Here is a 25,279-nt window from a genome sequence, read left to right as displayed (position 1 = left end):
ATTGATGACATCTTGGTGTATTCGAAGAATGAAGAGGAGCATAAGGAACATTTGCGTTTGGTTTTGGAGAAACTAAGGGAACATCAGTTATACGCCAAATTCAGCAAATGTGAGTTTTGGTTGAAGGAAGTTGGATTCCTCGGACACGTTATATCCGGAGAAGGTATAGCAGTTGACCCCACTAAGGTTGAGACCGTAACTGAATGGGAATCCCCAACGACAGTTGGAGGGATCCAGAGTTTTCTTGGACTCGCAGGATACTACCGGAGATTCATTGAGAACTTTTCAAAGATTGCAAAGCCTATGACGGAGTTGTTGAAGAAGGATACTAAGTTCAAATGGACTTAGGAGTGTGAGGCTAGTTTCCAGGAGTTGAAGAAACGTTTGGTTACCTCACCAGTATTGATTTTGCCAGATCAGACCAAGGATTATGAGGTGTATTGCGACGCTTCACGTCGAGGACTTGGAGCAGTGCTTATGCAAGAAGGGAGAGTTGTTTCGTATGCTTCACGGCAACTGAAGCCTCATGAGTTGAATTATGCCACGCATGATTTGGAGTTAGCAGCCGTAGTGCATGCATTAAAAACATGGAGACATTTCCTCATTGGAAATCATTGTGAGGTGTACACGGATCACAAGAGTTTGAAGTACATTTTCACACAGAAGGAGTTGAACCTCAGACAAAGGAGATGGTTGGAGCTCATCAAGGATTATGACATGAGATTGCATTACCATCCCGGAAAAGCTAATGTAGTAGCTGACGCATTGAGCCGTAAGAGCCATGTCAATACCCTAGTGACGGGGAAAATACCCAAGGAGTTAGCAGAAAACCTACGTGAGCTATGTTTGGAAATAGTTCCGAGAGGCTATGTAGCAGCATTGGAGATTCAGTCAACATTGATGGATAAGATTAGAGAAGCCCAGAAATCTGACAAGGAGATTGCTGCTATAAAGGAGAAACTGAGCGAAGGAAAAGCTAAAGGATTTCGTGAGGACGAGCACGACACCTTATGGTTTGAGGACCGTGTTTATGTGCCAAATGACCCGGAGATCAGGAAGTTGATTTTGCAAGAGGCACATGATTCACCGTATTCGATTCACCCAGGGAATACCAAGATGTACTTGGATTTGAAGGAAACATTCTGGTGGACCGGAATGAAGAAGGATATTGCAGCATATGTAGTAGTTTGTGACGTATGTCAGAGAGTAAAGGCAGAGCATCAGAAGCCAGCAGGATTGTTACAACCATTGCCGATACCCGAATGGAAGTGGCAAAAGATAGGCATGGATTTTATCACAGGATTACCCAGGACGAAAGAAGGCTATGACTCGATATGGGTAGTAGTTGATCGTTTGACGAAGGTAGCACATTTCATTCCAGTTAAGACCACTTACACCAGTGCTAAGTTGGCGAAGATATACACGACTAGGATCATTTGTTTGCATGGAGTTCCAAGGAGTATCGTATCAGATAGAGGAACCCAATTTACCTCAAAGTTTTGGAATCAGTTGCATGAAACTTTAGGGACCAGACTAGAGTTCAGCACAGCTTTTCACCCGCAGACAGATGGACAGAACGAGAGAGTCAATCAGATTTTGGAAGATATGCTGAGAGCTTGTGCGCTAGATTATGGATCTAGTTGGGACGATAACTTGCCGTACATGGAGTTTTCTTATAACAACAGTTACCAAACCAGTCTGAAGATGGTACCTTTCGAGGCTTTATACGGAAGGAGGTGCAGGGCACCGTTGTCATGGGACGAAGTTGGAGACCGTCAATTCTTTGGACCAGATATGATTAAGGAGTCTGAACGGAAAGTTAAGTTGATTCGCGATAGGCTCAAGGTAGCCCAGTCCAGGCAGAAGAGCTACGCAGACTCTAAACGTAAGGAGACAGTTTACGAAACCGAAGACAGAGTTTATCTCCGAGTATCCCCACTTCGAGGAGTTAAGCACTTTGGAGTTAAGGGAAAATTAGCACCGCGTTTCGTTGGACCGTATAAGATCTTGCAACGTATGGGAGAAGTCGCTTATAAGTTAGAATTACCAGAGGGACTGTCAGGAGTTCATGATGTATTCCATGTTTCTCAGCTGAAGAAATGTCATGCCGAGATGGCGGAGGTACCGCTAAGGGATACCGTGCCACTCGAAGCGATTCAGTTGAAGGACGACTTAACGTATGAGGAGAAGCCAGTCAAGATTCTCGAGTTTTCCAGCAGAGTTACTCGCAGCAAGGTTATCAAGTTTTGCAAAGTTCAGTGGAACCACCACTCAGAGGATGAAGCCACCTGGGAGAGAGAAGAAGATTTGCTCAAGGACCACCCTCACCTATTTTCTAGCCAATCCGAATCTCGAGGGCGAGATTCATCTTAAGGGGGGTAGGTTTTTAACATCCCAAATTTTCAATTTGGAATGTTATACACTAGATCATCATCCATATCATATTTTCATGCATTTTGGTTGATCCTAGAAATTTCACGCAACTCAAGGACCCTCGGAGAGAGTTGGACATTTCGTTATTTTCATATTTGAGAGTTTTCCCGAATTTGAAAAGAGGATCATTGATTTATTTTATTTCATCTTCAATTATTTTCCAATATCAAAATATAAGAGAGGGAATAATATGACTTTCCCAAAATTGAGGAAAAAATGAAGATTTAATAAATAGATCAAATTTGGTTTTGCCGGAGTTTTATTTGCATTTTTTTATTTGGATAGGGAAAAATGCGCGTTTTCGAAAATTGCATTTTAGGTCCGGAGTAAAGTTCATTTTGTTCGGCTCATTTTTAGGAGTCGGGGAAAATTTACTTTAGTAATTTCGGAGTTCGTTTAGTTTCTTTTTCTTTTGTTTTCTGCGCGCGATAACCAGTTAAAAAAAAGAGAGCAGGCCAGCCGGGCCTAAAGCCCAACCAGTCGGCCGCCTCCCTAGCCCCCTGCGCGCGTGCGCTGCGAGCCAGGCCAGGCGCCAGCCGCCGCCGCCTCGCCTCTAGGCCGAATCCTTTTAGGATTCTAGGCCGGCCCCTTTCCTTTGTTCCGTTTTCCTTTTTCTTCTAGGACTCTTTTTCCTATTCTATTTCTTGTCCCCTACCCCAAGAAATCCCTCCCCTCCCCAATATAAATATCCCCAACACCCCCCCCCCTCTAAACACATCAAATCAAACCCCAAGCCCTACACCGCACCCCACACCCGCGCCGCCGCCGCACCTTGCCCACGCCGCCGCCCTACGCCACGCCTCCGGAGCCCCTCGCCGGAGGTTGCCCCGCGTCTCTTTTCCTCGGATCATTTTCTTCTAATCGTTCCGATTCTTTTCTTCTCTTCCGATTCGCTTTCTTTCCGGTTCTTCTCTAAACCGTTCCGGTTTTCTAGATCGGTTTTTCGTTCGGTTTTCTTTTCCGAAACCCTAGATCGGATTCGTTTTCTTTTCCGATTTAGTTGCCTTTGGACCGTCCGCCGGACCGTTCGTCCTAACGAACGTGATCACCGGATTCTTCTAGGTTAACGAACGTCCGTTTGTTTAGCCGTTCTTCGTTTTCTTTCTCGTCGGATTTATTCCGCGATCGCGATCTCAGATCTGATCTTCGTTCTAGTCTTTCTTCTCGCTCGTTTATCGGAATCAGGTGATTCAAGCGCCTGGAGTTTCATTTCAAAACCGCCGTTCCGCCTAATCAACTTAAACACGTTTTTGCCCCAGTAAGATTTGACCTTGTTTCAACTTGCTAGAACCAAGTTGTTTTCTTCCGCCGTTTATTTTTCCGTTTCTTTGTTCGGTTCGTTCTTTGTTTGCAACCAGAGTTCTTAAGTTGAACTATCTGGTTCGTTCTCTTGTTCGAGTTTTACCTGTGCATTAGATGAGTACTTATTGTGTGCTTGTTGTTTGTCTGCGATAGATCACTCGGATTGCGCCGCTTGTTACTTCGAAACCCTAGGTCTCGCGGATCATCAGCAAGGCAAGTAACACTTTGATCATACCTTTTCTACAACCCATGTTTTATTGCATTAGATCAATCCCCTCACATTGCATGATTAGGATCTAATTAAATTGTGGGATGGGAAGTAGATGAGGTAGTACCTATCACCTGTATTATTATGAAACCTTTGGGAGTTACTTTTACGTTTGCTATTTATGCCATGCTATGCTAGTAGACGTGGATTGGGTGAGTGATATCCATGACAGATGTGAGTTGATAATTTTAATGGTTTATCTAAGGTGGCAACTTAAACACACATCTGGGTGGATTGAGGCACCTGATGTCTATCAGGACTTGCCTGTTTTTTTTGGACCGCCACCCAGGCTCAAAGGGATCATAAGATCTTTCATGCTAAATACTTACGTGTGCAGCCACAAGCCATTATGGGCTCTGGCATAGTTGACTAAGTCGTGCGAACTCTTATAAGGTAGACTAGCAGATGTAGGGGTTGTAGGTGGTACGGCCTACTCCATCGTAAGGTGCTAGCGCTTCTGAAAGACTATGTCTCGGTCATCCGTTTCTCAAACAGCATGTAGTGCGCGAAACCAAACGGAGGCGATCGAGTCTTGTGGGGAAAAGTGCGCAAACCTCTGCAGAGTGTACAAACTAATCATGATTAGCCGTGTCCCCAGTTATGGACAACTTGAGTATCTAGTACTTGAATATCATGTGAATCTCATCACGTTACTTCTAATTAATATTGTTGGGTTTTAATTATTTTTAATTGGGATTGAGAATGCTGTCAACCATTCTCGATGTTTCACAACCACCATGATAGTTAAATAAACTTATTCCTTTGAAGTAGGGAAAAACTGGCTTTACGCAAAACAGTAACCATAGAGCTTTCCACCAGCCATATATGCATATAGTATAGCTGTTTCATTCCATTACTCTCTATGTGTTACTTTGCCAGCATATTCCATGTGCTGACCCGTTTTCGGGCTGCAACTTCTCTTGTTGCAGACTTTCAGACGACGATTGAGGTGTTTTAGGTCGTGGTTCTATACTCAGTGATGCCGCTGGAGTTGATGGACCCATTTATCTTCCAAGTCTTCCGCTGTTATTGTTTTTAGGTGGCCTTAAGCCATATTTATTGTAATAAGTTCTCTTTGAGACAACGATGTAATAAGTGTGTGATTGCCACTCTTCTATAAATCCTTTGATGTACTGTGTGGTGTCAGCATTACTGATCCAGGGATGACACCCGAGCATAGTAGACTTGATCCATTCGGGTCGGGTCGCCACAACCATCTAGTGTGCGATCGGATGTTCTGAGGGAGTTGGTGGGGCGAGCGGCCATCTCAGATGAACACCGTATGCTGATGAATACGATGGTGGAGAGAATCGCGTCCGCCGAAAGCGGATTGCATGAAGCTTTTATGAGTCTATTGACATGCTTTGAGGTACGCAAAATAATGTATGATTGTCCTGCACATGCTAGGTGTGCCCTCTATAGATAGTAGCCCCTGAGACTCTGGTTGTCATCGGAAACGACGACGAACAGAGGAGATATTACCAGGTAATAACCATACTGCCTCCATGTGCAGGTGATGGAAGCTCCGGTGGCTAGCCGGACTAGCGAGTTTGCCCATTTAGAACGACAGTTGGATGCGACAGACGCCGACATCGAGCTTGTTAACAAAATGCTCGACGAGGCACAGGGTAAGTGTCATTATCTGGTAAACACCACATAGGAAGAGCAACATGATGCCAGTATCTTTAATATGTTGTGACTGCAGATGGAGCTACCACCGTTGAAGCCTTGCGGGCAGAACTTGCCCGAGCCAAGGAACAAGCGAGGTTGGGTAATGCGGCTGCTTTGAAGGCGGCCGAAGATTTGCAAGCCGAGAAGGCCGCGCATGGCGAGAGACGAGATAAGATGGCCAAGATGGCCATAGAATTAAAAGCCATCGCCGACCGTTGCCGGGTTCTTGAAAAGGAAAACCAGGCGAAGGCATCGGACCTTGAGAAGGCTGCTGCGACGAGAAAAGACCTCCGCTTTGCTATGAGGGCAAAGAAGGAGGAGCTGCGGGAAGCCGGGGATATTGTAGCTGGGAAATCCTTTATGTTGCGGAGGAAGTTCGGAGATACATGGTATGCCCCTCTGGATCGGCTGTGGAGTTCAGAGGATGTGTATATGGATTTGGCAGCAAGCGCTGCCGATGCGGCCAAGTACTTCCATGGTCAGACGGACCGTGAAGTAGACCAGCTGTTTTGGAGACAATTCCATTCTCTCGAGCGTCCGCTTTCATTGACTGACCAATTAGCTGAATGGGCCGAACTAAATAGGTTGTCCGGACTCTCCATGAGGTCTGTTGTGGATTAGCTATGGCTGGAAAGGTTAAAACCGAACAACTATTTCAGCTTGGTGCAGCAGTTCCTTGACGTGGTGCCGCACATTAATGCGATGAAGAGGTCAGCGTGCATAGAGGGCGCACGGATGGCCTTTTCCCGTGTTAAAGCATACTGGGCGGAGATGGATGCTACCACTGTTGCAGCGCGGGATTCGGCCATAGGTCGAAGGGCTGCTGAGCACTACTTTGAAGAAGTTCTTGAGGGTGCTCGTTTGATAGAGACCTAGTGCTCAAAAAATATTATGTGTGAGTGATATGTAATCTCATTGTAAGCGAAATGCTTTTATAGATTTTAATAAGGCTATTTTTATACTTTTGCCTGAAAGTAGTATGATGCCTCCTGGGCGGCCGTTTATGTATACATGTGTATAACTTGAAAGATTGCAGTCGTCGGCTTCAACCCCCACGCATATAATGCGGAGGTGCTTGCAAAAACATGTGTTCACACTTAACCCAACGTCTTGGTCCTATTAAGGAGGTGATAGCGGAGCGAGCGAGGCAACCGGACTATAGTGCTTTAGCACTTTCACTTAGCCATAGGAGTTTGACAGTGGGGCTACTAGATAGCCCCTGGTGGCTCCGCACTCTCCCGATCCCCGGGTGCGTACATGCCTGGCCGGAAAATGACCCTTCGTTAAGGCGGAGGAATTCTAACATTCCAACAGGTCATCGAGTGGTTGACCAGTCTCACGCTATATCATGAAAGTCAGTTTTCGGCTTTCTCTACTGAGGTGCTCGTCCGGATGAACTAGGGCACAATCGCAGTAGTTCTCCTGGTGCTACCTTAGCCGGTAGAGCGGAACGTAAGGCACCAAAACACAGGAGCCGGGCAAACCCAACATTTGACCAAAGACAATGATTCGGAGCTGATGCATATAGGGCCAAACTCGCGACGCCGAACACTCCCTAAGGTATTCGGTCTTTGTGGTATAAACCGGGCCTAAGTAATGGCCTTTGTAAGAAGCCCCTTGTGTCCAGGTACATGCATTGTTCTAGCATGGCCACATGCCAAGACGTCAGCATCCTTCTCAACGGTGGATATGTATCAACAAGAGACAGTAAAAAAGGTTTACGCAGGGTCTTAATCTAAAAAGAATCCTTGGAGCGGGTCCCTGCTGCACGTCTGCGCCTGTGTCTCCGTTGTGCCGTATCCTGGACGGGTGTAGCACGATGATCGTTTGTAAAGAGAGGAATTTAGGTGAGAAAGTTGTCATGCAAAAAGATAGTTTTTTTAAAGAAACCATGTATAATTCAAGATGAGAAGAAATTGCCGCTTGTCTGCGCGTGTTGAGCCCCTTGTATTGACAAATGGGGGTGTGACCATTTATTTGGTATAAGTAGCGGTGCCGGACTCGATTAGTTGTGTCTGAGGTCTTGACGACCTATTGGACGCTTTCGCTGGTCCAGGCGCCTTTAGTGTGCGGCTGCCAAGGCAGCCTCACTCTCTTCGGCGCGCAGAGATCGCTTGATATTTCCGTGCACTGAAATGATGCCACATGGACTGGGCATCTTGAGTGTGAGGGAGGCGTAGTGTGGTATTGCATTGAAGCGAGCGAAAGCTTCGCGTCCGAGCAGTGCTTGATAGCCACTTTGAAACAGAGCGATGTGGAAGGTTAAATGCTCGCGACGGAAGTTATCAGGGGAGCCGAATATAACTTGTAGTAGGAGGGAGCCCGTACAACGAGCCCCTGGGCCTGGCGTTACTCCTTTAAAGGTAGTGTTGCTATGGCGAATTTGTGTTGGGTCTAACCCCATCCTGCGGATTGTATCCTGATATATTAGGTTTAGGCTGCTGCCGCCATCCATCAAGACTCGTGTGAAGTGATATCCGCCATTTACTGGGTTTAATACCACGGCAGCCCATCCTGCGTGTGGGATACTTGCTGAGTAATCGCGATGGTCGAAAGTGATCGGTTGAGAGGACCAGTGGCAGGACCTCGCGGTGACAGGCACTTGGGTATATTTTCCTGGGAGTGCCGCGTTGTTTTTCCCCTTGATCACGTGTAACACGTTTATTGTTTTGACTTTTGGTGGAAATTTCTTTTGTTCCACCGTGTCTTGCTTGGGAGGCTCGTCCTCGTCTTCACTTGGTGTATCCTCCCCCTTGTGTACAGCGTTGAGCTTGCCGGACTGCTTGAAGACCCAACATTCCCTGTGGGTATGATTAGCAGGTTTACCAGGGGTACTATGGATCTGACATACTTGGTCCATAATTTTGTCGAGGCCGGACAATTCATCCCTGGTGCCTTTAGGGGGCGGCTTTTGACCTGGCCGAGAGCTTTTGAATCCGGCATTTACTGTTGTGCCCTTTGTGTTGTCTTCTTTATTCCGGCGTTTGTTATTGCTGTTGCGCCATGATTTCCTGTTTCCATCTCTAACTTCAGATGTACTGGGGTCGCTGGTGCTGCATCTGGCTAGCCAGCTGTCCTCACCCGCGCAAAAGCGGGTCATGAGGTTTGTTAATGCGGCCATCGTTCTCGGCTTATTTTGGCCGAGGTGTCTAGCGAGCCATTCGTCACGGACGCTATGCTTGAAAGCTGCCAAGGCTTCAGCGTCCAGACAGTCGACAATCTGGTTCTTTTTAGTAAGAAACCTGTTCCAAAGCTTTCGGGCTGACTCTCCGGGCTGTTGAGTTATATGACTCAAATCGTCCGCATCCGAAGGTCGGACATAAGTCCCTTGAAATTTTGCCCGAAAGGCGTCTTCGAGCTCTTCCCAACTTCCAATGGAGCTTTGGGGAGGCCTTTAAGCCAGTGATGAGCTGGCCCTTTGAGCTTGAGGGGTAAGTACTTGATGGCGCGGAGATCATCTCCTCGAGCCATATGGATATGAAGGATGTAGTCCTCAATCCAGACCCCAGGGTCTGTTGTTCCGTCGTATGTCTCTATGTTTACAGGTTTGAATCCCTCTGGAAATTCATGGTCCAGCACCTCATCGGTGAAACATTGGGGGTGTGCGGCACCCCTGTATATGGGTGTACTGCATTGTTCGGATGTTTGTTGTGTTGCATTGTATGCTGGGGCGCGCTTGCGTGGTCCATAGATGTATCTTGTTGCGTCGTCCTTTGGGTGTGAGCCCGCGCATGGGTCGCGTGTTGTATTGTGAGTGGCATTGTATGCCGCTCTGTGTTGATAGAGGGGTCGTCTATCCGACCAGGTGGCTGCTTTGATATTTGGTTGTGGGGGGTCTGAGGCCTCCTCATCGGATTCAGGTAGCAGCTTCCGCTTTGGGTAGCTCTTGGAGGGGCGATTGTCGTCGTACATCGCTGCTGTGTTGAGTATTTTACTCCATCTGATTTGGAGTGTGTCTTGCGCAGCCTTGAGCCTTTGCTTCTGCTTTTTCAGACTCCTCGCGGTGGCAACAAGCTTTTTACGGGCATTCTGCTGCTCCGGGTGCCTGCCCGGTGTTATGTCGTCCGGACCATTATCCTTAATAGAATTTGTTTGTTCGGTATGATTATCCGGATTGTCGTTGTCCAGCAGCGGTTCGCCCTGCTCCAGCGCTGGGTCTGTGTGATCGCTATTTCTGTCGAGGCGAGATTTGGGGCAGCACTTGCGTCGCCACTTTGACTGCTTTTCGAGGGAACAAGCCTTCGGTGCGTCCTTCCGCTCTCTGTTGTCATCTTTTGGTGCGTCCACCATGTATACGTCATATGACGAGGTGGCGTTCCAGGGCCCAATAGGCACTGGTTCTTCATCGTCTCCTTCATCGGCGTCCATACCGTCGATGTCTTCGGAGTCGAAGTCGAGCATGTCGGTTAAATCATCGAAAGTGGCTACAAAATGGGTGGTGGGTTGGCTTTGAATTTCTTCATTGTCCGTATCCCAATCTTGCTGACCATAGTCCGGCCAGGGCTCTCCTGATAAAGAGAGAGACTTTAGTGATTTCATAATATTGCCGAAGGGCTAGTGCTGAAAGATGTCCGCGGCAGTAAACTCCATGATCGGCACCCAATCGGATTCGATCGGCAGAGGCGCGAATGGTTCAGGGTCCGGAGAGGAGTCCGGCTCCTTGGAATCACGAGTCTCGCGGAGTGTGGGGCCGGTGTTCGGCTCGATCACCGTTGGGATCGCAGCCCCCGAGGCGGCGTCCAACCGCCCATCCTCGATCGGCGTAGTTGGCTCCGAATTAAGGGTCGAAGCCGATGCGGGTGCGGCCTCCAGGGCACTGTTCGGCGACAGAGCTAGATCATGCTCGTCGGGACAGTGCGGCGCGCTCAGCAGTGGCTCGAATCCGTCGAAGATCAAGTCCCCGCGGATGTCAGTCGTGTAGTTTAAACTTCCAAATATGACATGATGGCCAGGAGCGTAGCTTTCGATCTGCTCCAGATGGCCAAGTGAATTGGCCCGCAGTGCGAAGCCGCCGAAGACGAAGATCTGTCCGGGGAGGAAGGTCTCACCCTGGACTGCATCGCTATTGATGATGGTAGGAGCCATCGAGCCTGACGGCGACGACACAGAGGAACTCTCAATGAAAGCACCAATGTCGGTGTCAAAACTGGCGGATCTCGGGTAGGGGGTCCCAAACTGTGCGTCTAGGCTAGATGGTAACAGGAGGCAAGGGACACAAAGTTTTACCCAGGTTCAGGCCCTCTCGATGGAGGTAAAACCCTACGGCCTGCTTGATTAATATTGATGATATGGGTAGTACAAGAGTAGATCTACCATGAGATCGGAGAGGCTAAACCCTAGAAGCTAGCCTATGGTATGATTGTTGTTGTCTATGTTGTCCTATGGACTAAAACCCTCCGGTTTATATAGACACCGGAGAGGGTTAGGGTTACACAAAGTCGGTTACAATGGTAGGAGATCTGCATATCCGTATCGCCAAGCTTGCCTTCCACACCAAGGAAAGTCCCTTCCGGACACGGGACGAAGTCTTCAATTTTGTATCTTCATAGTCCAGGAGTCTGGCTGAAGGTATAGTCCGGCTATCCAAACACCCCCTAATCCAGGACTCCCTCAGACTCCATGTCCAATTTGGCATCCCCCTTCCTACTTTCGGAGGAGGAAGGGGGAAGGAGAGGGAAGAGGAGAAGGAAAGGAGGCGCGCCCCCTCCCCTAGTCCAATTCGGACTCCCCATGGGAGGGGGTGTTGGGTTCTACGGTAGGGTGCGTCGACTGCAAATTAAAATTTTCCTACACGCAGAACAACCAAGAACATGCTACGGGAGATGGATCACAGTTCGTTACCACTAGACGCGCAGTGTCGTGCAGTGGAAGAAGAGTTGGGGCAGCGCGTCTGCGTGGATCGTCTCCTCCTCGTCCGATCTCCCTCAAGCAGATGGTCGTCGGTTTCCATGTACAGGTTCGCCGGAGCGGCGCAAGTGCATCTCCTCTAACGGTATCTGCGCGTGTAGGAGGAACATCGTGCGGCGGACTGCTAGGTCCGATCACACAACCAGCGGCGAGCGGAGGTGTCTATTTGCAACACATGCAAACCCTAGTGACAGCGCCGAAGCGATCAGCCTCATGAGTGTGTGGCACCTCCACTTTATATAGGCATCCGTCGCAGGCTTAACACTTGGGCCTCGCACGGACCCTAAAGCCCATAAGTATACTCGGCCACAATCCGGATACAACTCGGATCACATCAAACCAGTGTCCCCGGATCGGACATCGTAGGTTCCTTCCCTTAAGCGCGTGGCCCCTTAGGTTCAAGCCAGCTTGGTCGCAGTTCGGATCACCTCCAAACCGCACAGTTGGTAGCGGCCTCTAGCAAGGCATGCCCAACACCAAGCAGACTATGAAGCTGGTTAGGCGAACCTGTACATCACACATCCATTCCTTTTACCACACGATATATGTTGTCAAGCTCAAGGCGAGTCTGTCATCCTTGTGTTAGCCCGACCTCTTTCTCATTCCAGTGATGCCGACCACTATACGGATTATCTCATAATCCTTGTCGCATGGCCATGCTTATCCTGGTCGGATCACACGAGGGGCCCAAAGTATATCTCTCCTGGTCGGAGGGGCAAATCCCATCTTGCTCGACCATGTCTCGTAGCATGGGTCTGGACAAACCTGAAACCTACCTTTTCAACTACCCAGTCACGGAGTAGCGTTTGGTCGGCCCAAAGCAAGTCTATCACCATCCCGAGTACATGCGCCAGCTCAGGTCTTAGGACATAGAACGTATGTTGTACTAGAGACTCACAGATGACATATCACTGGGTCTCATAGTTGGGTCTGTCCGACTCAGACCTTATCTCAACTCGGATCCGACTATGTTGAATCCGACCAGACCTTTCCAAGCCCATATTATCTGGTTAGCATCCAATGCTTCATGGCTAGTGAGACCAAGCCATCAACCGTGTCATATGCTAGTCTAGTTGGCTGCGCGTCCACACAGCCCTTTCGACTAGGTACCTTTTAGGACATTCATCATACAATGCATAGTCCCACAAACAAGTCACGTACTTGCTGATACACATCATTGATAATGTCCAAGGACTATCTTTATTCATAAACACATAGGAAATATCATCATACATGATTGCCTCTAGGGCATATCTCCAACAGTCTCCCACTTGCACTAGAGTCAATCAAATAGACATCGAATGCCCATAGCTCTAACGTACCCCTCGTGCTTGGGTTGTGGAAGCGGCTTAGTTAATGGATCTGCAACATTTGCATCTGTGTGAATCTTGCATAACTCTACATCACCATTCTTAATGATCTTTCGTATCAGGTGATATTTCCGATCTATGTGTCTGACCTTGTGGTGATTCCTTGGCTCCTTGGCTTGTGCGATGGCACCAGAATTATCACAATAAAGGTCCAACAGTTTTACCGAGGCTGGGAAAATACCAAGATCATCCAAAAAGTTCCGGATCCAAACACCTTCTTTCGCAGCTTCACAAGCCGCAATGTATTCGGCTTTTGTGGTAGAATCGGCCACCGTATCTTGCTTGGAACTCATCTAGCTCACTGCTCCTCCGTTCATGACGTACACGAATCCAGACTGTGATCGACAATCATCTCTGTCGGTTTGGAAACTAGCATCGGCGTAACCCCTTACGATGAGCTCTTCCTCACCTCCATAAACAAGGAACATCTCTTTAGTCCTTTTCAGGTACTTTAGAATAGTCTTTACCGCTGCCTAGTGACTCTCACCTGGGTTGGCCTAGTATCTGCTTGTTAGGCTTATCGCAAAAGCAACATCTGGCCTTGTACATATCATGGCATACATGATGGATCCGATTGCTGAGGCATACGGAATCCTACTTTGCTCATCAGATGTCGAAGGACTCTGAGTCTCACTTAGCCTTATACCATGTGAGAGTGGCAAGAACCCTTTCTTCGCCTCACTCATGTTGAACCGCTTCAACACTTTATCTATGTACATGCTCTGGCTTAAGCCGAGCAGCCTCCTCGATCTATCTCTAAAGATCTTAATGCCTAAAATGTACATTGCCTCACCATGGTCCTTCATTGAAAACTTGCCATTCAATGACTCCTTGACCGAGTTCAGCATTGAAACATCATTTCCGATCTGTAGTATGTCATCCGCATACAAGATCAAAAACACTATCGAGCTCGCACTTAACTTCTTGTATAAACAAGAGTCCTCTTCGCTTTTGATGAAACCGAAACCAGTGACGACCTCATCAAAACGATTGTTCCAACTCCGAGATGCTTGCCTCAACACATAAATGGATCTCTTGAGCTTGCATACCTTACTAGTGCTAGTCGGATCGAAAAAACCCAGGGGTTGTATCATATACACGTCCTCGGTCAAATTTCTGTGAAGGAAAGCAATCTTGACATCCATCTGCCATATCTCGTAATCAAAATATGCAACTATAGCTAGTACAATCCTCACCGACTTCAGCATCGCTACCAGCGAGTAAGTCTCGTCGTAGTCAATTCCTTGAACTTGTCCATAACCCTTAGCGACAAGCCCAGCTTTGTGGATCTGAACATTTCCATCCACATCGGTTTTCTTCTTAAAGACCCATTTGCAACCAATGGCCATTATGCCAGGCGGCGGATCAACCAAATCCCAGACTTGATTCTCATCCATGGACTTTAACTCGGATCTCATGGCCTCCAGCCACACCTCAGAATTTGGGCTCACCATCGCTTCCGCATACGTGGTCGGCTCATCGCTTTCTAGCAACAATACATCGCGCACTCTGCGCAATATTTCCAACCTCTGTGGTTCTAGTGCCGCTTCCACTACGGGTTCCCTGACTGACTCCGGTATTATCTCATCACCAGCCGAGTCGTCCCCGAGTGGTCCTCGAATTTCTTCGAGTCGGACCGTCCTCCCACTGGCCTCCTGACTGAGAAACTCTTTCTCAAGGAAAACCCCGTTCCGAGCAACAAACACTTTGTTCTCTTCACGGTTGTAGAAGTTATATCCCAAGGTTTCCCTCGGATATCCCACGAATATGCATTTATCCGACTTAGGTGTAAGCTTGTCTGACATAAGTCGCTTGACAAATGCTTCACAACCCCAAATCTTTAGAAAAGACAAACTGGGACTCCTCCCAGTCCACATCTCATGTGGTGTCTTGTCTATGGATTTTGATGGTACCATGTTAAGTGTGAAAGCTGTAGTTTCTAGAGCGTATCCCCAGAATGATAAGGGTAAATCTGATTTGCTCATCATAGACCGGACCATGTCCAACAAGGTCCTATTCCACCTTTCCGACACGCCGTTTCTCTGTGGCATACCCGAAGGTGTGAGCTGTGGTACTATACCTCGGCTTTTCAGATGATCATCAAACTCCTAGCTCATGTACTCACCTCCACGATCAGATCGTAGAAGCTTTATAGTCTTACCGAGCTGATTCTCAACCTCGTTCTGAAACTCTTTGAACTTTTCAAAATTTTCCGACTTGTGCCTCATCAAATAGATATATCCATATCTACTCAATTCGTCGGTAAAAGTCACGAAGTACTGATAGCCACCTCTGGCAGTTGTGCTCATTGGACCACACACATCACTATGTATAAGCTCCAACAACTCGGACGCCCTCTCGCAACTCTTTGCGAAAGGAGACTTAGTCATCTTGCCAAGCAAGCATGATTCACATGTCTCGAACGACGTGAAGTCAGACGAAGTTAGGAGTCTATCATCATGGAGCTTATTCATGCGTTTTAGACTAATGTGCCCAAGCCAGTAATACCAGAAGTAAGTCGGATTTATATCATTAGGCTTATGCCTCTTGACATTCACGTTATAGACCGGTTCCCGTTCTAGATTCAATATAAATATCCCATCAACAATGGGTGCATAGCCGTGGAACATACCATTCAAATAAAACGAACAACCATTGTCCTTTAAATTGAATTCATAACCCTGACTCATCAAACATGAGGCAGAAATAATGTTCCGACTAAGTGCAGGAATGTAATAACAATTATTCAATTCCAAAATAAATCCAGAAGGAAGCTGGAGCTGCATCGTGCCGACCTCCAATGCAGCAACTCTTGCTTTGTTGCTGACCCTGATGTCAATCTCCCCTTTTGCCACACGCCTAGTTCTTACCAGCCCCCGCATCGAGTTGCAGATATGAACAACCGATCCGGTATCAAATACCCAAGAGCTACCGGGTATGTCAGCAAGGTAAATGTCTATAACATATGCAACAAGTGTACCTTTGCCTAAAGTAGCATTCCCGGCCTTCTTGCCATGCTCTGCAAGCCACTTGCTACAATTCCTCTTCCAGTGACCAATTTCCTTGCAATGATAGCAAATGGTCTTCGAGTCCGGTCCAGACTTCGGCGCAGCGGCGGAGGTTACCATCTCCGTGCCCTTTGCCTTAGCCTTCTTCTTACACCAACTCTTCTTGAACTTGGCCGATTTCTGCAGCATCAACACTTGATGTGTGCCTTTCTTAATATCCTGCTCTGCCACCTTAAGCATCCCATGCAATTCAGTGAGCTTCTTATCCATGCCATGCATATGGTAGATCGAGATGAACGTCCCATAGCTGGGCGGAAGAGAACCCAAAACTACATCAGTAGCCAGCTCATCCAAGAGCGGGAAGCCCAACCGATCCAAAGCTTGCACATATACCATCATCTTGATCACATGCGGGCTCAGTGGATCACCTTACTTCAGCTTGCAATCCATCAAGGATCGCCAGACGTTGAACCTTTCAGTCCTAGTCTGTGTCTGAAACATGCTCTTGAGACTCTCGATCATATCGTAAGCCTCAACATTTTCGAAATGCTGTTGCAAATCGGGCTCCATACAAGCCAGCATCAGACAACTGATCTCCGTTGATTCATCAACGAGTTTTTGGTAGGCATTCTTAGCAGTGGCACTAGCATTATTGGCAGGTTCCTCTGGAAGTGGATCCTCTAGAACATGTTCCTTTTATCATGCTTGAGAACAACTCTCAGATTTCTATACCATGTGGTAAAGTTTGTTCCATTCAGTTTATCCTTTTCCAGAATTGATTTCAATGCAAAGTTGGGTTGAGTAGGTGGTGCCATTGATCTACAACAGAAAATATGCAATCACTAAGCAATGTGTTTATGTAGAGTAATTCTAGCCTTAAACAGATAATACTCCCACTGAAGTTGGCATCCCTCCGCAAACTCTCAGTGATTCAGGATCCGACTAGCACATGTGACTAGTGAGCTTTAGCATCACTGCTAGACAACATGCCTATTCGGTAAGCAACTCCTTGCTAATCGTATCTCTATACGACTCCTATCGGTCGGGAAGGTATCTCATACCCCGGCCCCAACCTTCTTTGCCACAAGGCCCAAAACCGTTTTGATAGCCCTGTCAAGTTAACCTGATGCAGTGCATGTTCGTGTCCGACACGAACCCTTCAGTTCAAGGACACCTAGTAGCACCTCAATTTTATGAGCCCACTACTAGACGTACTTGACGTGCGAAGGTGCAACATCGGGGATGGCAATTCACTTGATATTAATGAGGGATCTTTCTACCATTCTAACATGCATAGAAAACAAGAAACATATCAATCACAAATAAACATATATTGTGAAATGGTATGGCTCCTTCATGGATGTTCTTCCAGGTCGGCTCCGACTCCGATGACCATCTAGGAACTCCATCTTGTTTGTCACGCCTGGACGCCAAGCCACCAACCTGATCTCTATATCCAACTACTACAACTAGTAATGAATTTTACATAGAGTCACAAGTCAACACGCAGGTCGTTATACAATATAATGACATCACTTTGGCTCCTGCCGGCTGACAAACATGATATGCAGGCCATGTATAGATTACACACATGCATCACATACACATGAGCCATACCATTCACATCAAACCCTACAAAATAAAGTTATGCATAGAATCACATTCTACTGGTTTGAGTGATCGTGTATGAAATACAAGGCGCTATGCACACGGTGGTCCCGCTAGGGGTAGATCGTGTCACGACCTCATCGATCCCTATTATCAGAAAACATAGCCACATCGATCCCCATGTGCAATTGATCTCATCAACCGTGCACATAGCCAATCTCAACAACGACAACAGATCTAATCTGCCGCCTCCACATATCTAATATGCATACGATCTGAATCCAAATCCTATAGCAGATGCTCTGATACCACTGTTGGGTTCTACGGTAGGGTGCGTCGACTGCAAATTAAAATTTTCCTACGCGCAGAACAACCAAGAACATGCTACGGAGATGGATCACAGTTCATTACCACTAGACGCGCAGTGCCGTGCAGCGGAAGAAGAGTTGGGGCAGCGCGTCTGCATGGATCGTCTCCTCCTCGTCCGATGTCCCTCGAGCAGCTGGTCGTCGGTTCCCACATACAGGTTCACCGGAGCGGTGCAAGTGCATCGCCTCTAACGGTATCCGCGCGTGCAGGAGGAACATCATGCGGCGGCCTGCTAGGTCCGATCACACAACCGGCAACGAGCGAAGGTGTCTACTCGCAACACATGCAAACCCTAGTGACAGCGCCGAAGCAATCAGCCTCATGAGTGTGTGGCACCTCCAATTTATACAGGCGTCCGTCGCAGGCTCAACACTTGGGCCTCGCACGGACCCTAAAGCCCATAAGTATACTCGGCCACAATCCGGATACAACTCGGATCACATCCGACCAGTGTCCTCGGATCGGACCTCGTAGGTTCCTTCCCTTAAGCGCACGACCCCTTAGGTTCAAGCCGGCTTGGTCGCAGTTCGGATCACCTCCGAACCGCACAGTTGGTAGCGGCCTCTAGCAAGGCATGCCCAACACCAAGCAGACTATGAAGCTGGTTAGGCGAACCTGTACATCACACATCCATTCCTTTTACCACACAATATATATTGTTGAGCTCAAAGCGAGTCTGTCATCCTTGTGTTAGCCCGACCTCTTTCTCGTTCTAGTGATGCTGACCACTATCCGGATTATCTCATAATCCTTGTCACATGGGCATGCTTATCCTGGTCGGATCACACAAGGGGCCCAGAGTATATCTCTCCTGGTCGGAGGGGAAAATCCCATCTTTCTCAACCATGTCTCGCAGCATGGGTCTAGACAAGCCTGAAACCTACCTTTGTAACTACCTAGTCACGGAGTAGCGTTTGGTCGGCCCAAAGCAAGTCTATCACCATCCTGAGTACATGCGCCAGCTCAGGTCTTAGGACATAGAACATATGTTGTACTAGAGACTCGCAGATGACATATCGCTGCGTCTCATAGTTGGGTCTGTCCGACTCGGACCTTATCTCAACTCGGATCCAACTATGTCGAATCCGACCAGACCTTTCCAAGCCCATATTATCCGGTTAGCATCCAGTTCTTCATGGCTAGTGAGACCAATCCATCAACCGGGTCATATGCTAGTCTAGTTAGCTGCGCGTCCACACAGCCCTTTATTGCTCGACCTATACTCTGGACTTTTACTAACATGGTTGTGTCTTATGGTCCCACGTTGCCATTGGTTGGTATTAGGATCTTTATTGCTCGACCTATACTCTGGACTCTGATCTCTCTCCTATTCGGGTTAAATGATTTTATCAACTCTGACTCTAGGTTCTCGTAAATACTTTCTCCCGGAGAGCCCCTTAGTCCAGATGATCGCCAGCTGCACCAGATGATTCTGAAGATACTCTATGATGTTCTCTCGAGACTTAGTGCCATCGCGTTGCAATTCCATATCACCGATAAATCCCTATGGATAGCTTCATACACTTATCGTCCATACCTTCTTTTCCAATTGTTCTTGTTATTACAAGATACCCTGAAATACTTTGGATATTACGAGAATCCTTTGTGTCTGCTGCCTTGTAGCTCCTTTTCGCATGAATACATGTATGAATAATTCCTCACACTTACCAGGGGTTCGTTCATCCCCAGTTGTTCATGTGTTTCACAAATGTCTTCAAAACACTATTCAATCTTCCGAATATCCTCAGCAACCTATTGCTCTGGAAAGTTTTACGTGCTTGCATTATGGTTAATTCTATAAGTATAGCAATATTCGTTAAAATCATTTGTGCTTGTCATTCTGAGCCTTTGATTTAACATGTGTGCAATTACTCGCAGTCTTCAATGATCCTTAGAAATTTTATTTTTGGCTCAGACGATATTTTAAACAGATGCTGGTTCTCGGCAAATCAAACCCTTGTTGATTGCCGTTCTAATTCTATTCAACTTACCCATCATTCGATTAGAGCATCTGCTTCTGATCCTTCATTTTGGAAATCATAAATTCCTTTGTTAATTAAACTTTGAATTAGTTGGTTGTTTCTATAATCTCATCTCCTTGCATTCTTTCTTCGTTTGATTGGGTACCATACCCACATCAGCTCTGTTATGGGTCATCAGATCTTTGTTGGACTAACATTCGACAATGTCCTTCATATTTAATCACCTTCTGAATTCTTCCCTTATACATAATGCCTTTGGTAAATTGTATCCCCTACTTTTGTCAACCATGCTTTGTTTTCGAGCTTGATTTAATTACCTCTAAAGTTTTGGCAAATGTTCCTAAGATGCCCCGACGGGTTGAACTAATACTTTCCCTAATATGTGTGAACCCGAAAATTTCTATGGGTCATACTCTACTGGTGTCACGCCGGATAAAAATTTCTACACTACAACTTCGTCAAAAGCGAGAAGTAAATGACAGGTTATGCATTGAAGAAGTGGAATTCGACCTTGAACTTTTTGTTCATGCCCATGGACACGATGTAGATCCTATCATGTAAGCTTCTTGTAATAAGAACTTCCTTGATATAATATCATCTGGTATTTGTGAATTGACCCTTTGCAATCATGGTTCCGACCATATTTTTCTCCTTGATTCCATTTCTCAGACAAGTTAAAGCACTTGTCTTTTGCAGATTAACACATCTCCGCACCCCCTATTTTTCTTCTCCCTTCGAGTATAACCCTCTGGTATCTCCAGAATATCAAAGAACCATGTTGCTTCCTATGAGTCTTCGTCTTGTATTGCTTTTTCACCGTCTTCAGATTTCCCCCAGGTTCTGAGTTATTAGTCACTCGAGAACACCGATAAGTGAATTGATTCCACACTCCGATTTAACAACTTCTAGTAATCTTCATTGCTTACAGTTTATACTCGATCACGTCATTCCCAACTGATTGTCTACATCATCATCGTCATGCTAAAGCTTGACTCTGCTACCTATGTTCTTTGTCCCAAGAACACAAATCCGACAGTGCGCTAAACTACATCAAACTTTCAACATCATATTGTTTGTTTTGAAAAGCAATTTCGTTCTGAGCTTGCAATCTTATCTATGGTTCCGAAACTTTTTGCTTCACCCTTCCTTTTGCTTGATGTCGTCGATGATCGATTACATCTTCAAGAAGTCTCTCGACAAATGTGTCGTGATCATCATCAACATTCTGAACTCTTTTAGAATATCAATGAAATTCATGACGTGAAATACCATCCTTGCCCTCTTAAGGAATTGTTGCTGAGCCCCTCGGCCACCTTCTCATCTTTTCCTTGCTGAAATTGTACGACTTATTTTATAAGTTGTTTCTGATGGATCCTTTGTGTACCCAAAGGCTGACCTTTACCCTATGACCATGTCAATGCTACCCCGAAGCATAACCGTGGTACTCAATCATCAGCAACAACCTTGTAAGATTAATGCTAAATGTTTCTTGATCAATTATCCGAACACCATTGTATGGGTAACATCATGAGTTTCCTCGCCCTTTTCCCTAAATGGTTACATACTTGGAGTCTTGTCTTGTATATCATGCTCTGCCTTTCCTTGGGAAAGATATACTCTTGATACTCGGGTATAATCACATTTTTCCTTTCCATTGTTTTGTTTAACCTTTCTTGTAAGTTGATTTATCTGAGCAGTGATAATTCCCTACTTATGTAAGCACCTCGGTGTACGACTCTGTCAGTAAGATCCTGTTACTATTGTTGTTAACATTCCGGCAACCGCTGGTGGATGAGAACTTTGCCTATTGGTCCGCCTCGTTTCAACAAGTAGGAAAATGGTTCTCTTTCTCCCTTGCCCTTGGTACCAACATTGATGACAGCATAACTAACAGGCTATCCTCTGACCTACCTTTTTATCCTCACCATGCAAGATGTCAGCGCCCTTCCTACTTTTGACCCATGTGGTGGGTCCATAACCCACAGTTCCACAGGATCAAAACCTGACTCTCCTATACATCCCTATTTTCCAAAAGTTATTCCTTGCACTTGGCTTCATTTGTAATTCACGAGCCACCTTGCTAGTGATCTATTTTGGTATAATAGGCAATACTTGTTCTCATTGCTCTGGACCTCTTTCAAACTTTTTTTAAGACATCGAATGATTGTCTATCCGTTTGAAACTTCTTATTGTACCTTATTACTTTGCTCTTGACGTGTTTTCTTCGTTCAACTCGAGAGATCCTCATGTTTACCCCTAATAGCATTCTATCATTGTCAAGCTGCCCCTTTTCCTATTCATAATTACGATGGAGTTCCCGAAGAAAGGATGACGACATCATCATAATGACCGAAAGCAGAGAAATGAGGGCATCAACGAAAGGGATCAACTTCTTCGAGAACAACAAACAAGAATAAGAAGATTCGATAGAACTTCGTAACCAGAACTTTTTCCCCTTACTCCACCTCTTAAATCTTGGGATGAGATTTCTTGTAGTGGAGGAGATTTGTAACACCCCGGGTGTCATGCTACAGTAAACTCATGTTAATGATGCCACATCATCATAATTAAATTTTGCTAATCTCCACTTTGTTCCAAAACGACCTTAAATTCAAATTTTAAAAGACAACTCAAATTATTTTTTCCTCGAGCTCTAAAACTAAAATGTTCGAATAGTTCTATAAACTCCCCAGATCATTTTCATGTGGAAACTAACTTCATTTGACTCACAGATAAATCCCTAGGAAATTAATAAGGGTTCCAATAGCAGATAAATTGGTCTTTTCAAAATAAAGAATTATTTATACGCTACAAAATGCCCTTAAACTTTGTGGTTAGATACCCAAGCATTGCAAGGTATTTATGTGAAAAGTTTCATGTGCAACAAAATTCTTTTGAATTTAAATAAAATGCAAAACAGTGCCTAACAGTTGAAAGCAGAAAGAAAATAGAGAAGATGAGGTGGATCACTGTGCACTTAGGCCCAGCATGCACAACACAGGCCCAGCCCACCCCTGGACCTTATCCTATCTCTATTCACATGGGCGTGCTCGACGAACAACGCTCGTCCATTACTGGATGACCACGTGCCGAGAATCCGTCGTCTCCTCTGTGGGGATAAGATCGTCCCCGACCCCTTGCTAACCCTAGACCTCTCTGTTTTCCCCCCTCGCGCCCCCACGCTCTCTCCCCCGAGCTCGACCACCCGTCATCGTTGACGTGTCACCGTCGCAGACATGGCCACAACCTACCCCGCGCCGCACCGCGTGTCCCGAGGGACCATAGTGGTCACCTACGTCGTCTTTAGTAATGATTCGATGCCGGGGAATCCGACAGCGGCGGGATCGAGGATGTCGTCTGTAACGCCCTCGATACGGCTATAGCTCCCACGTGTCGAGGCACGACTTAGAGGCATAACCGCATTGAAAGCAATGTCGCAAGTTAGGCAATCTTCACAACATCCCATGTAATATATATAATAAAAGGGAAGATACATAGTTGGCTTACACTCGCCACGTCAATCAAAGTACATAAATAGCATTACAACATTCAAACACTCATGGCCCGACTACGGCGCCAAAATAAAAGATAAACCCAACATGCGACACGGTCCCGATGGCCCCAACTGGGCACCACTACTGATCATCAGGGAAAGACACGTAGTATCAGCGTGAGTCCTCGTCGAACTCCCACTTGAGCTCAAGCGCGTCATCTGGAGCGGAATCATCAGGCCCTGCATCTGGTTTGGAAGTAATCTGTGAGCCACAGGGACTCAGCAATCTCGCACCCTCGCGATCAAGACTATTTAAGCTTAATAGGTAAGGCAAGGTAAATATGTGGAGCTGCAGCAAGCGACTAGCATATATGGTGGCTATCCTGTTTGCAAAAGAGAGCGAGAAGAGGAGGCAAAGCGCGAGTGAGTAACTAGAGGGCATCCTGCGGCAAGCATTACTCCAACACCGTGTTCACTTCCTAGACTCCGCCGAGAAGAGACCATCACGGCAACTCACACAGTTGATTCATTTTAATTAAGTTAAGGTTCAAGTTATCTACAACCGGACATTAACAGATTCCCATCTGCCCATAACCACGGGCACGGCTTTCGAAAGTTCAAATCCCTGCAGGGGAGTCCCAACTTAGCCCATGACAAGCTCTCATGGTCAACGAAGGAATAGACCTCCTCCCGAGACATTCCGATCAGACTCGGTATCCCGGTTCTTCAAGACACTTCGACAAGTTAAAAAAATTCCAGCAACACCGCCCGAAGGTGCCGACAAATCCCGATAGGAGCTGCACATATCTCATTCTCAGGGCACACTTAGATGAGACATCCTACGAGTAAAACCAACCCTCAAGTTGCCTTGAGGTGGCCCCGCAGTCTACTCGGTTGGACCAACACTCAGAGGAGCACTGGCCCGGGGGGGGGGGGGTCTAAATAAGATGACCCTCGGGCTCCGGAAACCCAAGGGAAAAAGAGCCTAGGTGGAAAATGGTAAAATCAAGGTTGGGCATTGCTAGAAAGTCTTTAATCAAGGCGAATTATCAAGGGGTTCCCATTATAACCCAACCGCGTAAGGAACGCAAAATCGGGAACATAACACCGATACGACGGAAACTAGGGCGGCAAGATTGGAACAAAACACTAGGAGAGAGGCCGAGCCTTCCACCCTTTACCAAGTATATAGATACATTAAGATAACAAGGCAATATAATGATATCCCAACAAGTAAATAAAGTTCTAATAAGGAACGGTCTCCAATCTTCACCTGCAACTAACAACGCTATAAGAGGGGCTGATCAAACCGGTAACATAGCCATTCAACGGTTTGCTAGGACATGGTGGGTTAGAGGTTTGACATGGCAATTTGGGAGGCATGATAAGCAAGTGGTAGGCATCATAGAATAGGCATAGCAAAAGAGCGAGCATCTAGCATAGCAAAGATAGTAGTGATTTCGAGGGTATGATCATCTTGCCTGCAAAGTTGTCAGAGTTGACTGGATCCTCGAAAGCAAACTCAACGGGCTCCTCGTTAGCGAACTCATCTCTCGGCTCTACCCAAACAAGACAAACAAGCAACAAGGACACAATCAACCACGTGCAAACTCAAACAACATGATGCAAAGATGGTATGCTATGCGGGATGCAATATGTGATGCATATGCAAGGTTTGACAAGGAAAGAATGAACCTGGCATCAACTTTGAAATCCAAGTGTTCCACTGGAAAGGTGAGATGAAATCGCTTGAAAATGATACAAAGAACGCCGGAATCGGAGTTACGGTTTGGAAATGGCAAGCAATTCAAATATGGCCACGTTCTGCGATTTACAGCAAGTAGCCATCTAAATGCAACAAGATGAAC

Source organism: Triticum dicoccoides, chromosome 3A (assembly GCF_002162155.2).
Source record: "Triticum dicoccoides isolate Atlit2015 ecotype Zavitan chromosome 3A, WEW_v2.0, whole genome shotgun sequence".
NCBI lineage: Eukaryota > Viridiplantae > Streptophyta > Magnoliopsida > Poales > Poaceae > Triticum > Triticum dicoccoides.
The sequence above is the reverse complement of the archived record's forward strand: the minus strand, read 5'-3'. Positions refer to the sequence as shown.